Source organism: Lissotriton helveticus, chromosome 11 (assembly GCF_964261635.1).
Source record: "Lissotriton helveticus chromosome 11, aLisHel1.1, whole genome shotgun sequence".
NCBI classification, from domain to species: Eukaryota; Metazoa; Chordata; class Amphibia; order Caudata; family Salamandridae; genus Lissotriton; species Lissotriton helveticus.
The window spans coordinates 278,901,606-278,927,663 of NC_136072.1; positions in this window are offsets into that span (position 1 = coordinate 278,901,606).

Genomic DNA, 26,058 nt, shown 5'->3' on the forward strand with positions numbered 1-26,058 from the left:
AAGAAAAACTGAGAAAGGAAAAAAAAAACATGAGGCACCCCTCTTAATGAGCCCACCCTCAGCCTCGGTGTTGGAGTGATTTAGGTGGAATGCATGCAAGACCACAATGAAGTGTTTTTACTAATAACAGATTCAGCGTGGTCTGCAGCTGCTGCCCCCACTAGCATGTCAGTGATTCTGCACCAACTGTGTGGCTCTGGTAGCAGGGGTGCCCTCACTGCAATGCTGCCCTGACAGAAATGGGCTTGTCAGGACCCTTTTCAGAGGGCCATGGGACAAACAGGAGCTACTGGGCCCAACCGTGCGCATTGAGGCCTTTTAATCCTGATGTCCCGGGGACCAATATACTGTAGATTCTGAGCAACTGAGCCAAGTCCCCTTCAGCACTTGACTCTCAGGGGTAGCTTGGTTCGAGCAGTGCAAGGCTCCCTTAAGATGGAGGTAGACACTTGGAGCCTCATTTATGAGGTTTTGCTATAGGGAAGCGCTTCCCTATGGCAAAAGAAAAGGGCAGGAATGCGCTGTATCTATAAGATACGGCGCATTCCTGTCCTTTTCCCCTGCACCGGCGCACAATGGGCTGCATACGCCAACGCGGGCACCTTTGCACCATGGTGCAAGGATGCCTGCGTTGGGGGGGATGATTATTTTTGTACAGAAGGGAAAACTTTCTGTACAAAAATAATCACAAGAGGCTTTTCCTCTTTCTGAATGCAGCACACATAGAAAAAGGGAAAAAACAAGGAGAAATAAAGATATTTCTCCCTGTTGCGCCTCCCTTACGTCTTCCCTGGGGAGGCGTAAGCTTTTGGCACTGTCTCAGATTTACGATTTCTCTTAAATCTGGGGAAGTGTCAAAAGGCCATGGATGTTGCTGGGAACGCCCCCCAGCAACACCCATTGCACGCCACTTTAACGCAGAACACTGCGTTAAAGGGACTGATATTTATCAAGCAGCATTAAGCCAAAAAAAGTGGCTTAGTGCTGCCTGATAAATATTACGCATACATATTATGCATAAATATGAGGCAAGGGGCCATGGGGTGGACATAGGCTCAGAACTCAAGATGCATGTAGCAGAGACAGCAATACATTATTGTCCAGCCAAATACTGGCTTTTAGAATAAAAGAAGTACTTTATTTTGACACCAACAACACAAAGGAAAACATGACATTCATGAACAACTACACAGTCCCCTGAGGCCGAGACTCAAGTGTTTCATAGGCAGTTCCCTGTGTGCCACCCCCTCGTTGCTCTAGCGAAAGTAGTTCTTCACCATTCATTATAGGCAGCATCTAGGGTAAGTCCCACTAGTAGCCCGGTTCTCAAGACTACACTCGGATCTATTTTAGCCCCTTGCACGCTCGTGACGGAACTATTCCGTCACGAGCCACAGTGGGGCTGTGCTGGTGACGGAATGGTTCCGTCACGGCCCGGCTGCCGCGCCTGCGCGGTGCTGATTTCGCGCCTGCGCGGTGCGTTCTATTGAGCGGGCGGGGCCATGACGGAACCATTCCGTCACAAGCACAGCGCCACCGTGGCTCGTGACGGAGTGGTTCCGTCATCAGCATGGTGGCGCTGCGTGGCCCCCCCTGCCCCCTAGCGCCGCGATGGAATTACCACCGCGGCCAAGGGGTTAAAGCCAAAAGTATTCCAATGCTGAAGCGCTATCTAGCAAGCAAGTTCCCCAGGGGTGTCTTAGCCCAAATTCAGGGTTATCTGCGCCTGAGTTCATGAGTGTGCACCATTGTAGGCGCTGGAGTAGCAGCGACTGTTTCTGGGGAGTTTATTGTACACCGCCCTGCTCTCAACAATACCAGAGGTATTCACATGTGATTGCGCACCCACAGCGACAAGAGGTTCCTCGCAGCTCCTCCTTGCAGGGTAAGTCTCTGTCTGTTCCCATGGTGGGGGAAAGGTAGTGTGAAGTTCCTGAAGCTGATCTCTCATTCTGGTATAGGTGTGGAGGGCAGTGGTCTCACTCCGGTGATGTTCTGGGTCAGGCCACACTTCTTACTATTCCTGGGGACCCGTTCTGACATACATGGTCACACTATTTCCATGGTACACAGGCCCATTCAGCACAGATAGCAGATGTCTACCCCTCCTGACATACAGGGTCGCTGGCTCTTCCCTGTTCACATGCTTTGGCCTATGCCACATAGTAATCCATCCATGGTAGCCTGTCTTAGCATATGGGTTCAATAATCCTTCACTGTGCACAAGTTTAACCCAATCAGCACACCGTTGGTTACAGCTCACTTTTTGGCAGCCGCTCCTTGCATATGGACATTGCTGAGTTTGTCCTGCAAACAGGCAATGACCTGATTAGTACAGCATCTGTTTCTTTACACCTCTATCAGGGAATCCACTCATCAGGATACCCCCAACGGGCCTCACTCCCTCCAGCCCTCTCCTCTTCCTCACAGATCACACAGGTCTTGGCATGCGCAGGTGCAGGGCCAGCTTTAGCACAGCTGGCGCCCTGTGCAGCAATGATGTTTGACGCCCCTCCCCAATGACCACCTTCGCAATGGATTCCTGCACTACCACCCTTTAACTGTCTCCATAACCACTCTCTGTCAGATGCATTTAATTGGTCTTATAGTGTCACTCATTAAAGTGAAGGGTTTCAGAGCACTTTACATTGCACACACATTACAGAGACAATCAATCATATATGTGTAAATCAATGTATAGGAAACTTTACATAAGACAGAGGACTACAAGGGGTAGGATTTATATGTCATCCATACTGGTAGGGACTATCATTTTGGTGGGCTTGGTCTGGAGAAGCACAAACTCATAATTTGAAACGTAATACCATGGCTTAGGGTTCTCTTTAATAATCAGAATTTTTTTCTACCCAAATGAACCCTTCATGAAACATTAGGATAGTGAAAGTATGGGGAAAAAATCAATACGCTCTAATCTGTACTCGAAGTCTGAATTACAGTTCTTTGATGACAGCTAGTAGCTTATTGTTTTGCATTAGGAGTTTGACTTGTAAACTGCAAGTAACAAACGGAAGTGTCAGAGGAAAGCAGTAACCCACTGACCTATTTATGTTATATTCACTTTGTGATATAAAGAGAAAGAGAGTAACCCCTTTAATACCAAGGGAACAGGGTAAATAGTTTCAACAACCGCAAAGGTTCCCTTGATTTTCTATACTCTGAATTGTTCTGGATTTTGACTTCAGTTTCAAATATCCAGAGAGATTCAATAGAAGTCTCATAAGGATTTAAATCATACAGTTTCTCTTACACTCCAAACTCTCCCGTCTCAAGTGGAACCACAAAAAGCACTTACAATCTAAAGTTATATATTACGTAGCCAGGGCGTATGTGTTGTACAAGAATTTTATTTATAAAAAGAAACATTTAAAAATTCATTAAAAAGGATCAGGTGTATATATACTTTCTTTGTAGATGGTCACTGTGTGTGTATACACTATAATCCAAATTTATGCAACATGTTATTTAAACACTCAAATGAAGACCAAATCAATATAGGTTTTTACAATACATTATAAAAACATTCAAATAGATTTATTCTTCATGTTTCACCATGCTGGCCTGGGTATCCCACAATGGAACCCATAATCTGACATGGATTGTATAATTCACCAACACATATGCACCCAGCACATGCATATAATCTACACACAACATAGCACTGCACCCTTCATGTACTGTATCACATATAGGCACACATGCACCCAGCATATGCATTTAAACAGTCACCCACTGCACAACACTTCACAGTAATGCATTATGCCTGTACTCTACCCTCCCCAGGCACACACACACCGAGACCTCATACACCACTCATGTGCTGTGCAACACTGGTAACCAAACCAATGTAGGCCAGGAGGCGAGCTAAGCACACAGCAGTAGATCTTTGAATGAGTGAACCCGTAGGCCTCACTACAGTGACACAGGTGGTTCAATAGTACCTGTTCAGTTCTACTGATCACTACACGGTATGCTGCCACCAACATACTCTTGCTTCTTAACTCATTGTAAAGGCAGTAGCATTTCACCACTAAAAGGGTTACGCTTTGGGTGCCCTTTCCTGTCCAACAAGACCGCAGTCCGAGAGTTAGGTCTATATCATGGTGTATGCACATGATCCGTGTTTATCTATGACAACAAAAATTAGCATATGGACTCCAGTAGTCAGTGCAGTTGGGGCATACAGGGCACAGGTGCATGTCCGGCACCAAGTAGAGGACTTTCTTGTCCCAACAGGGGTTCTGTGATAGCTGAGCTCTGGTGGCTTTAGAACAGGTTTCCTGGTGATATCATGGCCTTCTGGAAGTGGTGTTCTGATTAGTTGCTCACTCTGCCATTAAGCCTTATTTGGTGTGTGAAAAGCTATAGTGGCAGCGTGGAAAACATAATAGCGGGCATATTGTCATGGACAGCATTTGGTTTGAAACAAGGCCACTGTAAGTCCATGTTTCCATGGCAATAATGGTTTTCTAAGAAATTGTAGATGTGCCACATATGCAACACAATCCACCACCTCTTCATAATTTACAGATTTTAGCAAAAATGTTTATAGCTCCGAGCGATTATAATTTACAAAAGAAACCTGCATGTGGAGTGCAACAAAGCTTCCAACATTTTTCAAAGGCGGGATTGTCATAATTTCCCTTCCCAAGGTTTTATTTTAGATATTAAAGATCTGAGGATTGTGTCCAAAGATTACTAATATCTCCAATTGATAGGTTTTTCATAAGGGGATGTGAAATAAATAAACATCGTACATACATAGGGCCTGATTGCGAGTGTGGCAGTCGTAAGAGGCACCACCATGAGAAAGGCAAAGGATCGTTCGCCTTACTCAAGTTCAACTCGTAATTAGGCAGGCGGTCTTTGCAGCAAAAGTAATAATTAGGCCCATAGATCTAATCCAAACAAGATAGAAATAATTATGCTGCTTTTTCATGAAAACTTTTGTTTCTCCATCCAAGCAAATTATAATTAATTAATGATTAAATTTTTTATTATTATTAATTATCTAACTGATAATTGATTAGATTCATTGTGTACTTAATTTATTTTTAAGTTACGTTTTGGGTGTGGGTAGTGGGGCTTATAGGGGTACAGGGTGGGAAGTACATTAATTATAATTAATTTAAATTATTATTAATTATGAACATTTTGTAATTAAGATATTTGTTTAATTATATGTCAGGTGCATGTTGTTGGGATTGTGGGGTGCAGGGTGGGAAGTACATTAATTATAATTATATATATTTACTTTAAATTGTTATTAATTATTTAATTCATAATTATGTAAAATGTGTGATTATTATATTTTTTAATTATATGTTAGGTGTGGATCATTGTATGTTTAGGGTTACAGGGAGGGGGTTAATAAATAAATAATTTATTGATAATTAAATATTACTTTATTATTAATTATTTAATCAACAATTATGTTAATTGTGCACTTATTATATTTGTTAAGTTATATTTTAGGTGCGTGTTGCTTAGTTTGTTGAGGAATGGGGGAAATGAAGTAGACATAAATAAATAAATCATATATTTAAAAAAATGTTTTTTTATTTAATAAGTTATTTGTGTTAGACTTTGTTTATTTCTATTGCATTTCAATTGTTGGCTGCTATGGTTATGGGAGTATTGTGTGATTCTTCAATTGTATTAATAATATTTGTGTTAACGGATTATAATCATAAAAAAATTAATATGTTAATTTTTTGTTTTTGTTAAAATTAAGAAATTTCTTTTTTATATTTAGAATTTTATACTTTTGGGTATTTAATAGAGTTATTAAAATATCTTATTTGTTTCAAGTGAAGTACTCTCTCTGTATTGTTCCACTGAATCCTGTGGGAATAGCAAATTTGACCCCCTCTGAGTCTAATGCTTTCCCTACTGTTGCACAAACTGGAGTGGGAATACTAAATGTCACCCCTTCTGAGCCCAACGCTTCCGCTACTATTGAACAGACTGGAGTGGGAATAGTACATTTTACCCCTCTTGAGTCCAGTGCTTTCCCTGCTGTTTCACCGACTGGCGTGGAAATTGTAAATTTTACCCCACCAGAGCCCAATGATTTCCTTACATTTGTACCACTTGCATTGCGAATACTAAATTTTAACCCTCCTAAGTCCAACGTTTACCCTACTGTCGCTACGACTGCAGTAAGTATAGTACTTTTTTTGTTGTTGTTGAGCAGAGCAAAAAGGCAATACATACATTATAATTTATTTGATCTTCAGGAGTAAAAACCAACAATTTACAATAAAACACATTCTTGTTCATTTATCAAATGGAATCTATATATATTAAATAACCATACCGATTCATCAAATACTTAAAAAGACAACTGGAGTCTTGCTGAACCATACAATGATTTTAAAAAACAACATGATCTTACTACCTGCATTTTCTAAAGTGCTAAAGTTCTACATATTAAAAAAAAAATCGCCGAATGGGCATGGTAACAGACATTGTTTACATTATTACATACTCTCTGTATAACCTGTAGTTGTTGACCTTTGTTCGCTTATACCCTTGATTATAGAGAGGTAGCAAACAAACAACCATATAGATCTCTACATGAGTGGTGTAAAAATTATCTCTATGCAAAAAGCGGCAACATTATAATGCAATTGTGCCTTCCCTTAAATATAAAAACATAAAGTGCAATGTGCTAAAGTGCTAAATTTCTATAATTGTTTCCCAATTATCAGAGAACTTCCAAACAGTTGTGAATGTCTTTGTTGCACCGACCCTCTTGGCATAAGCTTCTTTGAACCTCCTAGTCCTTTGCATTTTGTTTAGCCATTTAGAGTAGGATGGTACATCTTCAGATCTCCAATTTTGGAGAATTAAAGAGCGAGCAACTAAGGAGAAAATCGCCGTATAAGTTTGTTCGGCTTTGGTCGGTTTAGCCCTCACTTTTGAAAAACCTCGGGGTCAATGTTCTTTTTAATTGCATGGCTTATTGACGAGAAGACCTTGCACCAAAAAGCTTCGAGCTTTGGACACGTAAAAAATATGTGGAGCCAATCTCCCTCACCTTGGGCCTGGCATCAAAAGCATTTAATATCCACTTCCAAATAGCGTTAATTTAGAGTTTTCGGAGTGTAGTAAGCCAACCACTGAGATAAAAAGCCCATCCTTTTAAAATTGTCTGCTCTTATGGCCTTACTTCCTAACTGGGCTATCGACTGCCATTCCTGGTGGGAGATGAACAATTGGTTTCCTGAGTTACTTTTGCCAAAAATTCTTCGACCAGGGGGAATTTATTACATTTTCACAGCAGAGAATACCATTTTCCCTCCCCCTTTAGTTTTGCTTTATATAAAGCATTTACCTGATTAGTTCGCCCACCACTTGACAGAAAGTTATATTTATTTATAAAATTGGCAATCTGCAAATACGTCAAAAACCTGGGCTTATTTTGATTGCCATGTCTATTTTGAACCTCTTGCCAGGAAATTACTTTCTTGGAGATTAAAAAGTGGCCCAGTTTCTCAAGACCACAGTCCTTCCCTCTTTTAAGCCGGCTAGAGTGAATTTGAAGGCCAAAAGTTTTACACTCCTCTAGCTTCAAGTAGATAAATCCTGAGGACCCGGCTTGTTTAAAGGAAGACTGCAATCTGTCGGAAAAATCACAAACTGTCTTATATCAGGTCTTTTTTGGTAGTTTAGATATTTTAAAAAATATAGGAATTTGTGAGCCAGACTCCTGAATCATGCTTTAAGAAAAAAACAAATCTAACAAACCATTAGATTCCAATAAACGTGCTGTAAGATCCAGGATCGCTGCCTCATAATAAATTTGGACGTTTGGTAAGGCTAGACCTCCCTGATTATTTTCCTTCTGTAGTATAGGCAGCTTAACCCTGGAAGCCTTTTTATTCCAAACAAATTCCCTGATCATTGAGTCCATTTCTTTAAAATATTCGGAGTTGATCTTCAAGGGTACATTTGTAAAGACGAATATTAATCGGGGAAGAGCATACATTTTTATAAGTGCTGCCTGGCCAATTAGAGTTAAAGGTAGAAGAATTCCCATATGTAGCAGGGCTTTAATTTTATTCCGCATAGCTAAGTAATTAAAACTAAATAATTGTTAAACTTGATTCGAGACATAGATACCTAGATTTCTAATGGGTTCAGCTTTCAGAGCTTGAGTTTTCAAATTTGGGGGTAAAAAATTTCAGTCAGTATTCAATGTTAAAATCTCTGTTTTATGTTGGTTTATTTTATATCCCCCTATTAGCTCAAATTGATTAAATTCTTCTAGAACCTGTTCCAAATTCTCTTTGTCCGGATGCAGGTACAAAATTATATCATCGGCAAAAAGTTTTAATTTTGCCATCCCTTCAATTGGAGCTTTAATTTCGGGATTACCACGGATTCTTATTGCCAAGGGCTCGATTAAAAGGTGAACAATATGAGCGACATCGGACAGCCTTGTCTGGTTCCACAATTTATATTCTCCGCCCCTATTAAATCGGCATTCACTACAACCCGGGATTGGGCACCTTGATAGATATTTATCAGCATATTTATAATTTGCACAGGGATACCAAATTGTTCCAGTCCAAAAAAAGTGTGTCCCAGTTAACCAAGTCGAACGCCTTTTCAGCGTCGACCATCGTGACAAGGGTTGGAATTTTGTTGCTAGTCAAATAATCAAGGGATTGGATTAAAAACCCAGTATTGGAGGACATAGACCTCCCCACAGCAAACCCGCTCTGATCGCGCTTAATTAGTGCCTGAGCAATGGGGGTAAAGCATTGAGCCCAGACTTTCATTAAAATTTTAAAATCTGCATTAAGAAGACTAATCGGACTATACGAATTAACATCCTCAAAATGTTTCCCCTTTTTTTCAAAACGGACAATTATAAACTCTTTGAAATTAGGGGGAACACCGCCTGCCAGTTTGATAGAGTTAAACAGTTTTGCCAAAAAGGGAGTCAATTCGTTAGAAAAGGTTTTATGAAATTAAATTGGGAGCCCATCGGCTCCGCAGGCTTTTTCCCCTGCAATTGACTTCACCACGTTTACAATTTCTAATTCAGATCTATTGAGCAGAAGTTGTTCCGCTAGCGGCTCTGAAAGAATGGGAAGATTTACCTCCACAAAATAATTATAAATTGATCCAGTCCTACCTCTTATCTAGTAATGTATAGCTGGGAATATTGCTCCAAAAAGACTTGGGCTCGGCCGTCTTTATCAATTATAGAGGCTTGAGTGTTGGAATGGATAATTTTGGAAATCAGGGCTGCTTCCTGTTTTGTTTTAGTTACACCGGCAAGCATTTTACCCACCATTTGGCTTTCCTCATACACTTGCTGTTGATATGTTCTAGAGCTGGTTATCTTTTCAATTGTAAAAAACTCCTTCAGTGCCTGCTTTGCCCTTTCAAGCTGGACTCTGGCTTCCTCCTTCCCTTGAGACTGTGTATTTCTCATCCTCATTGCGTTATCTACTGCCTGCTGGAGTTTAGTAATCTTTTCTTGCCTTTTTTTGGACTGGGCGGCTAAGAACGGGATCATCTGCCCACGAAGGGCTACCTTAAACCCACCACAGACTGAAAAGGTTTCTGCCGTACTGTAATTTATCTTTAAAAACTCTAATATCCATTCTTTTGTATCAGCAATCCACTGAGGGTCCTGCAGGAGGAAACAATCCACCTGCCACCTGGATCTTATCCTCCTGCACTCCTCAATCTCCACTTCGAGTTTAACAAGGGAGTAATCTGAAAATGAGTTTGCCCCTATATCAATGCCTGTACAGCTCAGAGATCGTGATATTAAAAAGAAATCGACACGAGAGGTCGTATGAAATTGGTTAGAATAACAAGTACATTTATAATCGGTTGGATTGGAGTGGAGCCAGGTGTCTATCAGGAGATGTTCCTGTCTTAGTGCCTCTACCACTTTTTTAGTTTTGGGTTTCAACTCTTTTTTGTTTTTATTAGAAGTATTCTTTAAATCTTGAATGAAATTAAAATCCCCATCCAAAATTATCTTTCCCAGTGCCCCTCTGAGTATCTCACTAATTTTAAGAAGGGCTGTAGTGTTGTATACTTTTGGGCTACAGTAGTTAATACAATGTAGTATTGTACCATTTAATATGGCCTCGATCCAGATCCACCTTCCAAAGATATCTCTCCGGATTTGGCCAAATTCCCAAGGAAGACCTCTACAGAAATATCTGGCACCTCCTCTTTTATGCAACACAGCTGAAGCAAAAAAGTAATGAGAAAATAATCTTGGGAGCAAACACTTTGGGGAGTTGGTTTTCAAATGAGTTTCCTGAAGAAATAAAACCTGGGGTGAGAAGGAAGCTAACCACCTAATTAGTGCTCCATACTTTTGTTTGTTAAGTATCCCATTGACGTTAACTGAAATAATACAGCACTTGTTTGTCATTTTTACAGTATGTCAGCAAAATACACAAATAATCCTGCTACTTCTCCCAAAAAATAAAAATAAAGTATAGTACATTTTACCCCTTCTGAATTTAACGCTTTCTCTACTGTTTCACAGACTGGAGATGGAATAGTAAATTGTACCCATCCTGAGTCCAACGCTGTCCCTTCTGTTGCACAGACTGGAGTAGGATTAATACATTTAAATTCTTCTTTGTGAAGCGAAGCTGATTGGTTCTCCGGCGTCTGTCAACATTCCAAACAGTCCGTAGCGGCCGCCATCTTGTCTCTCGGTAGGATCGAGAGACAAGAGGAGGTCAAAACAAAGGGGGAAATAACTATAAGGGGGCATAGTAGATCCTCGCTGACCCCCTAGGTTTGATGTGGAGGTTTTAAAAGGGCCCCGCGGGGCAAAAAAAAAACAAAATAATAATAATCGAACGGCTGAATGGATTTGCACGAAACTTGGCAAAATATTAGGGACTGGTAGCCCGATGTGCCTTTGCTAGGTCTCAATATATGTGCTCCAGTGGATTTTGAGAAATTAACGTTGAAAAAAAGATATATATCTGTAACAGCGCTCCGCTTCGCGTACTTTTCGCGTTACGGAGCTTTGCGAAGCTGATTGGTTCTCCGGCGTCTGTCAACATTCCAAACAGTCCGTAGCGGCCGCCATCTTGTCCCTCGGTAGGATTGAGAGACAAGAGGAGGCCAAAGCGAAGGGGGAAATGACCATAAGGGGGCATAGTAGATCCTTCCTGACCTCTTAGGTTTGATGTACCATTTTGCCAAGTTTGGTGTAATTCCGTTCAGCCATCAGGCTGTAGACGTATGTAAATGTCCTATGGAAAATTGCATGGGGAAAACACATTTGAAAGTGTTGAAATTTAGAACCAATTAAAATGTTACTTTGGTTTTGTATTTGTGTGTGATGAAAGTTAATTGGTTATGTATATATGTCAAATGAGAGGAAACCACAGCCATTTTGTGATACTACTGTCTGAGGTACATTTGTGAGGAATTTTTGGTGGTGAATTTCTGGTGTTTGATTTACACAGTACTAACACTTCTGCTACTTTTAAAAAGGTGAGTTGTTAATTTGTAAGGGGAACTATGTTGTACACTTGAAGATAATTTGAAAAATGTTTTCTGTTATTTATTTGCAGTCCTTCTGTTATACTAAATACTTGATGAAGTTAGTTTTATATTATGTATTACTAAAAACGATAAATGAAAGTGATTATTTTTTTCTGCAATTTACAGCAAGCAATTTCAAAATAAAATGGCTCACAATGAAGAGACCGTGGCAATTTCTTTTGAATTGTCCACTACATTGATTGAAATTGAGAGCACCAATAATGAAATATTGTCACAAGGAGGACATGACTTGTATGATTCCATTAGATTGATTGAAATGGACAGCACCAAGAATGAAATATTGTCACAAGGAGATGACTTGAATGATTCCACTACATTGATTGAAATTGAGAGCACCAATAATGAAATATTGTCACAAGGAGGAGATGGCTTGTATGATTCCATTAGATTGATTGAAATGGACAGCACCAATAATGAAATATTGTCACAAGGAGGAGATGACTTGAATGATTCCACTACATTGATTGAAATTGAGAGCACCAATAATGAAATATTGTCACGAGGAGATGACTTGAATGATTCCACTACATTGATTGAAATGGACAGCACCAATAATGAAATATTGTCAGAAGGAGGAGATGACTTGAATGATTTTTTTGATCAATCTCTTGATGGCGAATTTATCGAGTGTTTGGAGACCATAGAGTTACAAGAATCATCATTGCAGACTTTTAATGAGGAGATTCCAGATGAGATGATTGAAGAGGAAATTACTGATGAGGACATGTTACTAGTTGTTTCAAATTTAGAAAATTCTGAAGAATAAATGTATATTTAGAAATCAAAAATTGTTTGAGACATTATTTATTTTTATTTTTAATTTATGAGGTTGTAGCGAAGTGATTGTAGTATAAAATGAGACTTATAGTATAGAGTGCAACATTTTTATGTTACATGGTAAGTTTACTCATATTTACTTCCCTTCTGCCACTATATTATCTCCAATGTGTATTTGACATGTCTTCTTCATCTCCGGCCTCCTTTCTCTCACTGTGTGTCTCCGATGCATCTTATCGCTGGTATTTTGTGTAATTACAGAAGAGAGTAAAATAAAATAGTTCGGAACGTGAAAAGGGGGCAAAGTAGAGTACTCCTCACCCCCTAGGCCTTTTTAGGCGGTCCCAAAAGGATCAGTTTCTGCTTTCCTGAGAGATTATGGTATGAGTTCCATATACCACAATAACTTGCATTACAACATGCAAGATATCTATCTCCTATTACCAACTTTTGGAGATATTCGCGCTAAGCGCGAATATCTCCAAAAAGTAACACCTGCCCTGAGCAGTTCTTAGCCATGTTATCCAATGGGAGGTGGATAACATGGCTAAGAGTATTAGCTCGGTAATGCATGAATATCGCTGAGTTTTTAGCGATATTCATGCATTGCGGCCGTTTATTATCGCATTTGCGATAAACCTTGATAATAGTAAGGTTTATCTTCGATAATTTCTGACGATGCTTAGTGGTAAAAAATTGGTTGGTAAGCATCGTTAGCGATAAATATCGCTTAACTTTGGTAATATGCCCCAACGTCTGTTAACGTTCGATTCGAAGGAAATGAGGAAGTGTTGAAAAACATTGTCTGCGCCATCTTGCCTTTTTTGAAATGCCACACTTTTGTCGTGCACGGCAGCCATTTTAGATGTCTTGACCAGACCCACTCTCTGCACGCTGTCGATTCGTAGCATGGCTCCTCACCCTCGTAAGCATCTCCCCCAGGCACTGGTCACCACCGCTCTCTGTCTTATGCATGGGCAATAAACCTTCCCCCATCTGCGCTGCTCTTCCCTGAGAATCACACTCTGTGCCCGCCCGACACCTCCCTTTCGCCCTATTCACTACCGCACCCTCTGACACTCCTCTTCCTCTGTGTCCGAATGTCCAGGCCGGTCCTAGGCTATCAGCTAGCCCTGCAGATGTAGTTTATGGCCCCAGCTGTAAAGAATCACCCCTCTTCAAAGGAGTTATAGTAGATCAAGGCCCACACCCGATGTGATCCGTCACAGCACACGCGTTCCTACTATCTGAAAACCATCCTGTATTGTGATTGGGGAGGGGACCGAGCCTGAAGCGGAAGATTCCAGGAATGACTCTTTGTACATCAAAGTTTTTACAATTATGTGTCACATTAAAAATATATAGCACTCCAACAAAGTAGTAGGAATATAAAACTTTAATAACATATAAATATATACAACAAAACAAAAACAGTAAAAACATTTAAACAACGAAGAGACCGTGGCAATTTCTTTTTAATTATCCAATAGATTTATTGAAATTGACAGCACCAATAATGAAATATTCTTGTCAGTAGCGGTCTGTTGTGCGAATAGTTCCAAGGCAGCAGAACGCGCTGAAATCTAGATGGCACGAAAGTGATGTCTAGTAAGTTGCCGCCCAGCAAAAAACGGCGTGGGGCGCCGCGGGGGTGAGTGAGTCCAGTAGGCACCACAGCTATTCTTACCGGCATTGCAGAATTACTGCTGGGGACAATGCCTGTGCTGTAGCAGGGTCACAGCAGAAACAAAAAGGATTCTGTTGAAGATGTTGTTGGTTTCAATTTGAAAACAGTTCGGGTGTCAACTGCTATGCTAATGTAGTGGTTAATGTTTTGTTTTCTCTAGAAAATGTAAAAGAGGGGGAGGCAGTCCAAAGTTCCGTTAAAAGGGCAAAGGAAAGGATCGGTGGTTTGAACTATCAGTCAAAAAGGGGAGGGGGTGCAATAATTTTTCCTACCGGGTCACACTGTGCTTTCACCGGAAGTGAGGTCTGCAGGATTGTAGTAATTCAAAGTGAGGCTGGCGCCAGCATGGGAGCGCCGACGTCCCGCGGATACAGTTTCGTCACTCCACGGGCGATCATGGCAGTCATTCCCCATCGGGGGTCGGAGACTCCCGCGGCTCCTCTAGAATCTTCAAGGTCGTGGAGGACTACGGTGGTGGAGTCAACCAGTGACCGGGCCATTTCTTTATGTTGGGCCCGCTCTTGCCAGGTCGACAGCCATTTTGAGAGTTCGGCAGCTACCGGCGATCGCGGGGTCACATGAGCGGACGGGCTCCACCCTGCCGGGCGAGACGTTGCAGCATGGCCACAGTGGAAGAACCGTTATCTAGGTCGTTCCGAAACTGTGCAGCACTGTAGTTGTTAGGATGCCACCGCCTGGAGCGCTGAGGGTGCAGCTGGGAAGCCTCCACCTGGGGAGGCGGGAGAGGCCTGTTCGCACCGTCTCTCCCTCCCAGTGCACCCCACGGCGTCTCGCTTGAGATTTGTTATGGCCGGACCAGGCGATGAGGACGAGGGGGGGGTCGGAGGCATGTGCAAGACATCCCCCTCCAGTGTTGTCGCAGCCATTATAAAAGAAAGAAGTGTCCCGTCCGTCTTCGGGCCGGGCTTCCGGTGGATGTCGGCCGGACGCCCCTGGCTCTGGCCCCATGAACGGGTTTCTTGGTTTATCGGCTGCAGCCGGATCCCGTCGGCCTCGGCCCCCCGACCGTTGGTGGTCGGACCGGAAGAGCATGTGGCGGGACTACCTGCAACTCTCAAGGGCCACCGCGGCCGGACTGGGAGAGAGAGGGGAGGGTCGAGGAGACATTCCCCCCCCCTGCAACTGTTCAGCGTTGTAAAGGCAATCCCCTGGCCGGGTCCCGCTGGTCTCGGCCTCTCCTCCGGCTACACCCTACGTTAGGATCTCCTGGCCGAGGCGTGGCAGCAGGACCTGCCTTATATGGGCTGCTCCCGGCTGGGCGTAGCCGGAACCCTGCCCCACCTTGGAAGTTTCCAGAGTGGGGGTGGATGTTCTACTGACTTGCATTTTCCCTAGTCTATCGATTTTTTTGGCGTGGCAGGCGGTGGGACAGCGAGGGGTGATTTGGTTTCTCTTACTGTTTTTCTGGTCTCTCACCACTGGCATATTTTAACGTTTTCTTGTTTCTAGGACATTAATAGGTTTTATCATTACGTTATGTTATCGTTTCTTTGTTCGTTGTTTAATAAAAGTTCATGTTCATCAGTGGCCTACTGATTTTCGTTTTCCTATTTTTTTCTTTCCAGGTTGTTTCATGGTAAAGTTTCTGTTAACAGGATACAGTGATCACTTTGTTATTATTGCATATGTCCTTTTCACTAGGGGTGCTCTCTGGTCGGGCCAGATGACGTATCTCTAGTAAATGGTCCGGGTGAAAAAGGTGCATCAATCAGTGGGGAGTAGATAGGCATGACAGATTACAACGGGGGAGAACGGTCCGCATTACGTACCCTTTCACTACTTGCAAAGATTTTCCTACGTTTATTTGCAAACAGGGAATACCTCCAAAAAGAACTAATTCCCAAACAGTCAATGTTCGGACAATCAATCAATCAATGAGGAATGAAATAGGTACGACGTGTTAAAGGCTTGCGTTACCTACCCTTCACTATCTGCAAAGGGAGATAGAATATTCCTATTCTTCCTCGTTTGCAGGTAGAGAAGATCGTTAAGAGAATTAACTTCGAACAATTCAATGCTCGATTGAAACAATCAACAAGGGGTACTGTGAACACAAATGAACGCCGCTTATATACATACGCATTGCTATTTTCAACAGGTTGTTCCTAATGTTTCTATTTTAGCGAGGTCAAAAGAGATCCCATTAGTGGCCTACTGATTTTGCTCGATTCCTTTTGTTTTTTTACACGATTTTTCGCTATCTGCAAAGACTAAACAGAGTATTGCGACTCTGTGCTTGTTTGTAAATAGAGAATGAACCAAAGAGAACAATCAATCAAATGGAGAGAGAAGCAGGCACGACGGATTACAAAGGGGGAAAGGGCTGCGTTAACTACCCTTCACTATCTGCAAAGAGAGAGTACTCCTAATAGAAATGAGGGGTGGGGGGCAGCAATCAAAGCAGATCAGTGTGCATAAACACGAAAAAAAAAATTCTTACCACGTACTTGACATTCGACAGCTTATGATATTTGCTATTAAAAAACCATTGAAATTCACTGAAAAAACCATAGGTTATAGACCATATATAGTTAGGAATTAGCATTTACAAAACCTTGAAAATTCACTGAAAAAACCATAGGTTATAGACCATATATAGTTAGGAATTAGCATTTAAAAAACCTTATTTTACTCACACAAAACCATTGAAATTCCATATATAGTTAGTTGCACTAACTATATATTGCGCACCCGCAATCCACTGCTGATGATGTCACATATTACATCATTCATGACATGGTCAGTGACATCACTGATGACATCACTGATGACATCTCAAATGACATCACTGATGACATCTCATTTGACATCAATGACCACATCACTGATGATATCATTCATGTGACAATACAATGCATCTCCTCACATTTTAATATAACCTCTGTTTCACCCAGTGTTAAAAACAGAGTATAATTTTTGAAACCATTGACACACCAATACTAGTTACTACATACGTACTCACTGATTCCTACGTCTACACACACATTCACTCATTCACCCATACAATCATTCATACATACAATCACTCATGTTTACAACACAATCATATGCACTCATACACCTATACAGACACTCACACTCTGCCACTCATCCATGGAGTTACTCACACACCTAGTCAGTCCTGTAAAGAATCAATCACACTTCCATTTTCTACTCTATACAGTTAAACATAGAGCACCTTACGTTTTCAACCATATACTAACACATACTTACTCTCTTATACAATCATTGATACAAGTACACATTGATCTGTACAGAGTCACACACCTCCCATCCAGCCACACACACACTCAGTCTCCCATGCAAATACTTGGGCAATCAATCAATAACCCATATAGTTACTCATATAGCTACTGATCAACACATGCAGCAGTTTACAGAACAACAGACATAATGATGCACAAATTAAGACAGTTTAGTCACTAACCCATGCACTCAGTGAGACACATTTAATCACTCACTCATACATTCAGTCATGCACCTACTAAATCCTTCGTCCAGACACTTATACATCCACTCATTCTTCAATATGTAAGACATATTTTAACTTTACAGAAACATAGTCACTGGATGTTGTCATCAGTGATGTCACTGACCATGTCATGAATGATGTAATATGTGACATCATCAGCAGTGGATTGCGGGTGCGCAATATATAGTTAGTGCAACTAACTATATATGGAATTTCAATGGTTTTGTGTGAGTAAAATAAGGTTTTTTAAATGCTAATTCCTAACTATATATGGTCTATAACCTATGGTTTTTTCAGTGAATTTTCAAGGTTTTGTAAATGCTAATTCCTAACTATATATGGTCTATAACCTATGGTTTTTTCAGTGAATATATATATATATACGTATATGTATATATATATATATACATGCTCTATTATTAAATAAAAAAATAGAAAATTCTCATAGAAATAAAAATATATATGTGTACTTAAACATTCACATATACATATGTGTGTGTGTGTGTGTTTGTTTAAATAAGTATATATTTATATATATTTTATACTTTATTTAAATATGTTTAATTTACTTTATATTACTGTTACATATTTCTAACTATATATATCATAAAAACGATGTTTTTGTATATATTTTTCAATATTAGGGTTAAACAATATTTGTTTTCTATATTTTTTTCATTTACATTATAAGCATAGGAAAACAATATTTTATGACCTACTTTTTTGATACAATATTTCTGTATCATGATATTTTGGTATTCAATATTTTGTCAGTGAACTGCAGAGCAATACAGCAAGCAACCTTACTGTGCTGCGTGAAAGGGAAAGGCAAGGAATGCCCTGTATTTAACATAATACAACACATTCCTGTCCTGTCCTCTCCTTGCACTGGTGCCCTTTTGGCGGACTAGTTTCAATGCAGGTACCCCGAGCACCATGAGAATGCAGCACACATTGAAATAGGAAGTAACAAGGAGAAATAAATATATTCCTCCTCGTTATGCATAGGCATAGTATTTTGACGCATTTCGCGGTTTACCACTAAAGCTACATCTGGGACTGCAGTAAAATCCATTGGTGGATGTGTGGGAACACCCGCGCTCCACCCATGGATAGCCTACTTGGGGCAGAGTCATTTAACGCAGTGATTTGCACTGCATTTTGTTACTCTGGATTTATCAAGTCATGCAAGGCCACGCATGGTGGCCATGCGTGGGTTGATAAATAAAACCTAGTAGTTATGTCACCCTTACGTACTGTTTGTGGCACAAGGGTGAGGTACTCCTACAAATAAGCCCTGAATGTTTTTCATTTTGTGTGAACATTTTGTTATAAAGGAAAAAATCAGAAAATTGCATGGATTCGATTTCTAAAGTGCTGACTTGTGACCCTTTTCACTTTGTAGTGCTATTGCAGACCGTAGGTGAGGTCCAGAACATTGTGATCCCCTTCCTGCCAGCAGGATCTCTTAATGTCATTGAAAATTACTTATATAAGGCAAGCGCAAAGTGCTAAATATTTACCAATGTCATAAATCGAAACTATCCACCCTGGGGCACCATCATATCACTGCCTTTGTGAGGATGAAGTGGGTATGTCTGGGGGCTTTGATTCAAATTTTGAATTTGCAGGTTAATTGGAGATATCTGCAGGTGGCACATTTATCCCACTGAGCTATCTAATCCGATATCCTTCGCAGTGCCAATTATTACAGAGAATGGAAAAGGTGGAGGCCAGGGGAAATGAAGTGTGTATTACCACCTCTGAAAAGGCAGGAGGTGTCTTGCGCCCCTTCATCTTCACCTGGAAAGAAAGGATGGTCTCTATCCCGTAACCAATCACTACTTATCTAGAACATGCCCTTCAGTAGCTGCTCTCTGCAGTAGGCTAAACAAAATGAAAGTCATATGCCTCCATGTTAGCCCAAGGCAGGGGGAGGAGGGGATGTTGCCCCCTAAATCTGAGTCGAACAGTTGTTACTGTAAGCCTCATGCTTGTAGCCACGGAAACCATTGATTGCTAGCATAAACCTTTAATGTGGCCCCACAAGGTGCTTTTTAAACTCCCTGGTAGTATCACCTTATGAGAATGAACTTTATAGGTTGCAGCTTGTTGGACCTTGCCCTATCTGCAGGGACACCTCCAAACGTCATGCCTTCACCACTCCTGATGTCTGAATTTCTTTGGGACTCTGCACAACTTACCCCTGCAAACCAGTGTTAAAATGCTTGTGCCCTCTCCCTAAACCAGGATACAATTGGCTTACATCTAATTGACACATTTAATTTACTTATAGGTCCCTAGTATAAGGTACCACATGTACCGAGGGCCTTTCAAATAAATACTACTAGTGGGCTTGCAGCATTCATTGTGCCGACCACTAAAGTAGCCTTTGAACACATCACAGGACTTCCATTGCATCATCTACATCAGTTTTAAACTGCAATTTTTACCTGACATAATAAACCTTTGCCATGCCTAAACCTTACTTTCAAATACATGTAAGCCACACATAAGGTAGGCCTAAAGTTTCATAGGGTAGGGTGCATTGTATTCAAAAAGTAGGACAAGTGAGTTTATGTTTTAAAGATCCTGTAAGTGAAATACTCCTAAAGTCATTTTTCACTGTTGCAAGCCTATCTCTCCTATAGGTTAACACTAGGTTACTTTATTACACTTAATAATTGATAACTTGAGTTTGGTAGGCAATAGAAAAATTAGGTTTGTACTCAAATGAATTGTAAGGAAAAATCTTCTTTAATGGTAAAGTCGGATCACAATTCAGAAAATGCTACATATAGAAAGTTGGCATTTTCCGGACCTAGCAATTTGGTGCTTGTTGCCTTTGTCTTGGATCAAATGACTGTGAATAGCTAGGCAGTTGGCCTTCGAGTATTGCTCCCAAACAGTGAGACAAAGCAGGCCTTGATTTTGGCAGATCGAGCCAGCCTGTTCTTGGCCTGGTTACATTTCAAAGAGCTGTCACCAGCACACACACACAAATGAATGTGACACCAGTTTTTTGCAACCCCAGTCTAACTGGAGTCTTGGCCAAGGAAGGGAAGATATTTCCAGAACCAGGTGTGGGGGTGGTATAGGGAGTCTCCCCACTTCAAAGGCTACACCAGTTATAAATATAGGGCCGCCTGAGCCAGTCTTCATGTCATTTCAGGACCTGTGAACAACTCAGAAGAATGGCTCTTCTGCTGCCCTGCTGCTTGTAGGACTGTTCTGCTACCCTGCTGCCTGAGGAAGGAATCCTGGACCTACTCCTTAAAACCAGGACCACCCGAGCGTCTCCAAGGGCTAGCTGACTGCCCCCTGTGTTAGCTACGGGGACATAACCAGCTTCAGAGACATGTCCTGAATCTTCCCAGTTAACCAGACCTGCCTCAGTTCTGCTGTCCTTGATTTCTAAGAAGTGCATCCCCACACCCTAGACCCCTGGCTGGCATCAGAGTGCACTCCTCTGTAAAAAAAGTTGTGAAATCCTGAAGTTTTGAGCTCTTTGAGACCACAATCAGTCCCAATACAGCTGTTACTGGACCGCCCCGATGAAGCTCTAGGGAATCTGACTCTTCACCATACAGCGACAACCAGCAACCACCAGCAACATGAGATCTGCACTTTGTGCAACAGCAACAACTTCCCGCAGTGACGGCCAAAGTAAAGCCCAATCAATGACCAACCATGATGTCCGACTGGATCCTCAGGATACAGGAACCTCCTGCTCTTCACGCGACATCTTTAAACATCCGCTATGCTCCCTGCTCCTCGCAACCTTCTCCACCATGAATGGAACTCTTTACGTTGGACTTTGAGAAGGTCCCTGTAGCCGGCTTGCTCTCCATTGTGGAAGGCACAAACTTGTGACTTTCTGTCAGTCTAGCACAACCAAATGACCGCAAGTGGCACTTTGTGATTTTAGGTGCTCTGCTTATCTGAAACTAATACATTCAATATCTCCAGTTCCACGGATTGGATTTGTGTCATGTTGATATCCTTTTATTTATTAACATATATTCTATTTTTCTAATTGGCTTGGCAACTTTCTGTGATTCACCCTGACAAGGATTGTGGTTGTTTCTCGAGTTTTTTTTCCACTCAATCAAAAATCCAATTTCTCACATTGATTTTTTTGGTGGGATGCAGTATTTGTGTTTGTGCAGTGTCACTCAGGGATTTTTGCAGTACAATGCATTCCAATAGAAGTTATCTCACATCAGATGCAACCTCTATTTAAACTATCTTTGATTGGCCTCTTTTGCTTTTTCCAAATTCACTACTGTTACACCTGACTTTGTTCACCAGCAACACTGCCTGCAAGCATGGTGTTTGATCTCAACAACCCGGAGAGCTACATTGTGGTTAAGCTCAAGGGAGTCTGCAGGGAGAGGGGCCTCCAGCAACCAAGTTCTCCAGGAAGCAAGAGCTCCAAAGGGCCCTTAGAGCCTAGGAGGAGGCCCGTCAGTTACAATACACTGCACGGGAGCAAGAGGAAGAGGAGGGGATGGAGGAGCAGGAGACAGAAACAGAGGGGGAGGATGACAACCCCTTGTTCATGGCCTCAGTGGAAAGAGGAGACTACCAGGATCGAGGACCCCTGCCAGATCCAACGCATGCAGCAGCATCTTCTCCGGCAACCTGTACCCTGTAGACCTGCAGGAAAGGTAGGCTGGTGGCGAATTCATGCTGCACCTGGTCATATTAAATATGGAGAAGGAGGAGGTTGTCTTGAGAGTCTTGGAGGAAAGGAAGGCTGAGGTAGAGAGTGCCTTAACCAAGGAGAAAGCTGAGGCTGAAATGGACTTGGCAGAAGGAAAACTATTGATGGCTCATGAAGTGAGTCTCAAGGAGCTGGACCTGAAAGCCAAACAGAACACAGTGTGCAGCAACAATAGTGGCAGTGACCTCTCAGTGTCCAATGAGGAAAGAAGAGTCCACATACCTAAAGAGCTGGTATTTAGCTTTAGAGTGGGAGATGATGTAACATTTGAAATACACTGGGTCCCTGAGGGAGATGGGGGAGCCAGTCTGTGGAGGCACATATCTACAGAGCAGAGGGATTCTTTGTTGGCCCTAGGGAAAGGTGTCAAGATGCAATACCCCCTGATGAAGGCCACCTTTATCGGAAAGTATGGGCTCACCCCTGAAAAGTATAGGCTGAAGTTCAGGAACAGCAAAAAACTGCCTCGCCAGTCTTGGGTAGATTCAATGGAGAATTTCAGAAAGGTGCTGGATGGCTGGGAAAAGGCTAGTGAAGTAAACACTTATGAGAGGCTGTGCCACCCCTGATGACCACTAATGCCTGGCAAACCTGACTCTGCGTAACTGCAACAGCCAGCAATGACCAACATCGCAAGATCTGCACGGATGACCATCAGTGATGCCAGGGCTGCTCTTACCCTACAATGGCGAACATCAGTGACACTGCCCTACTCTTCATACCATCCTCCAGCATGAATGGAACTCTTTGCTCCGAACTTTGAGAAGGCACCTTTTTCAGCAGGACTAACCTGGTCCCTGTAACTGGCCCGCACTCCATCCCAGTCAGCCTGAACTTGTGACTTTCCCCCGGAGTAGCACGATCAGATGACCGTAAGTAGCACTTTGTGCTTTTAGGTACTATGCTTACCTGAAACTTTGAAATTCAACATATCCAGTTCTACTGATTGGATTTTTCCCTTTCCATTATTGTTTATTCATTAAACTTACTCTATTTTTCTAAACTTGATTGGAAGTTTTAATGTGTGGTGTTCTCACCATATTTCTTTTTGTGTGCTGAATACATACTTTACAAATTGCTTCTAAGTTAATCCTTACAGCTATTGTGGCAAGCTATCAGTTGGATAAACACAGGATAATTTAGAGACTTTATGTGGTTAACCCTGACGAGGGTTGTGGCTGTTGCTTGAGAAGTGTCCTTACCCTATTTAATCAAAAAGACAAATTATTATATTTTTATGTAAATTCTCTAGGGAGGGAATCAAAGTAATTTACCCTTTGAACGCAGTATTCAGGGCACAATGAAGTATGAATTTCTCACTATTGGCTTGAGGTATGCACTTTTGTGCCTTGATTAAACTAAAAGATGTACCTGAACAGATTATATAGCACTTTTTTCCATCTCACTTTTCATTGAACATTTTGGTGTTTAAACAGTATTACCTAATCTAACATAGTACCCGTTTTACTGATCTTTGATGGAAGGATGGCAAGACAATTAGGGTTTTTATGTACAGTTATATTGAGCGTGATCACCGGCATAAATAGACTATGCTCACACCCCACAAAACTTGCAGATCCCCTTTTCTCTTTAACGCCTGGGGATGCATCAGCAGAGCCTTTGCATGGCAGACATTGGCCATGACAAATCAGAATGTCCCTCATGCACAAATGAAAAAGTCCCTGCTAGTTGGGACCCTTTTAATATTCAGAGAAAACAAACTTCCACTTTGGGAATTTGGTTTCTCTGAATACCTTTTGTCAAGCAGAAACTTTAGACATGGCGCCTGCTCAGCACCCCTAAATTGTGCTGGTGGGAGCTAACAGAGAAACACGTACCTTTACACCACAGAGATTCGATAGTAGGTAGGTGGCTATCTCTAATTATAGTAAATGATCCTCTGCCAGCAGGGTGGAGGCAATGGTCACCATGCCCTGGTGGACTGATAAACGGTCAGCTAGGTCCTAAATGAGGCACTATGATGGCACTATGATGGAATCTGAATCCGTTCCTATCAGGTCCAAACATAGACCAAAATAGTACATGTTTAACTCAGTAGCCATTCCTAAATAGGTATGCATTCAGAAATAGGTTTGGAGAAGAATTTTTCGAGGGACTTTAATATATGAAGTACAATGTATGTGTACACACTTATGGCAGGCCTCACCACAGTTGTAGGGATTGCAGTCCCTCAGAAGGGTTCCTTGAGCCCGTCGGACACGCAGCGGTTTGTAGCTCCGCCTGCCATCATAAAGCGGTAGGCGGTCATGCAGGGTCTGATCGTGGTGGGAACACCACCGATGGCCTGACGGTGGCGGACCCACCCCCATCGTGATGAGCCCCTAGTTCAGAAGATAGTTACCAAGCTATAGACTATATTCTGTCTAAGCAAAATTTAAGGGGTACTTCGTATTCCTTCTTCAGCTGTCCCAGTCTCACGTGTTCAAAATAGAGGGAAACACTTTTTCCTTTTCATTAACCCGTGGCAGGTCAGACTAGGATTAATAAGGTGCTAAACATTGTCTGACTCTCGTGTCTCTATCCTAAATTATTGCTGGAACCTAGGCATTATGGGTCTCAACAGCTTGACAAGTATGTTTCCAGTGGGGCCAATTCTGGTGATGCTCTGCAGAAAAGGACCCATTCTTGTGCCAAAGTATTTTTATGGTTGGATTTGGTTATAGGGATATTTGTTGGAATCAGAGATTACAGGTGCACTTAAATCTGACTAACTCATAACAAGGTCCTTCAATGACACTCTTGCCACAGTGAGGCCCAGTTCTTGTGTACTTCTTCCACCAGTGTATTATTTATCAACTTCTGAAGCCCAGAGCTTGAAGGGGGCATCTCAGGTAAGGACAGGACTCACAGAAGGCAGCACCCAGCAGCACCAACAGAATTGTAGGAAGTCTTCTATGTTGGTGAGACTTCAAAAGACAAGAGACAAGCCATCAAACCCCAGCAGCACCAACAAAATTGTAGGAAGTCTTTTATGTTGGTGAGACTTCAGATGACAGGAAACAAGCCATCAAGCCCTTGAAGATCACTAGACTGGAAGGCAGGGTACTTCCAACAGAGTCAGGGAGCAGCAGGCAGCAGGGCTACTAGTAGAAAAGCAGTTGTTCCAGAAACGCTGCCCAGTTGAGTCCTTTAGGAAAAACAGCAGTTCCAACAGAGCTTCAGTTCAAGACCCAGAGGTGTCTGAATTTAGGGGGTCAGGGACCCAGTATTTTATACACAAAAGTGCCTTTGATGTAGGGGGTGACTCAAATGGAACTCTTTGAAGTGCACAAGGATCCCTTTCAACCAAGCCCTGTCTACCAGGCTAACCCTGGGGGTGTAAATCAGTGCTCTATGTGTGGACAGGATACTATCTATTGAAGAGTATGAGTTATCCCCTCTCATTCCTCCCTGCCTAGGAAGACCCATCAGAATGCAGATGAGTGCTCAGAATGCAGATGAGCCTCACCTTCCGGTGTTTTTGGCTGTCTAGAGGGAATGCACAAGATGTAGCTGTAATCTAACGCAGATGTGTAGTGGAGACAGACAGTCAAGCACAAACAGCAATAAGTACAGTGAAATGCAGACTTTCTAAAAGTGACATTTCTAAAGCAGTAATGTTCAATCCTACTTCACCAGTCAGGAGGAGTTATCATTACGATACCACACATATGAAACATGACAAATCTACTCCTCTCTCATCAGGGATTACTACTTCAAACTGCATTAACGAATTCCCACTGCTGGCCTATGAGAAGGGTACTCCCCCGCAATTACACACTGCCA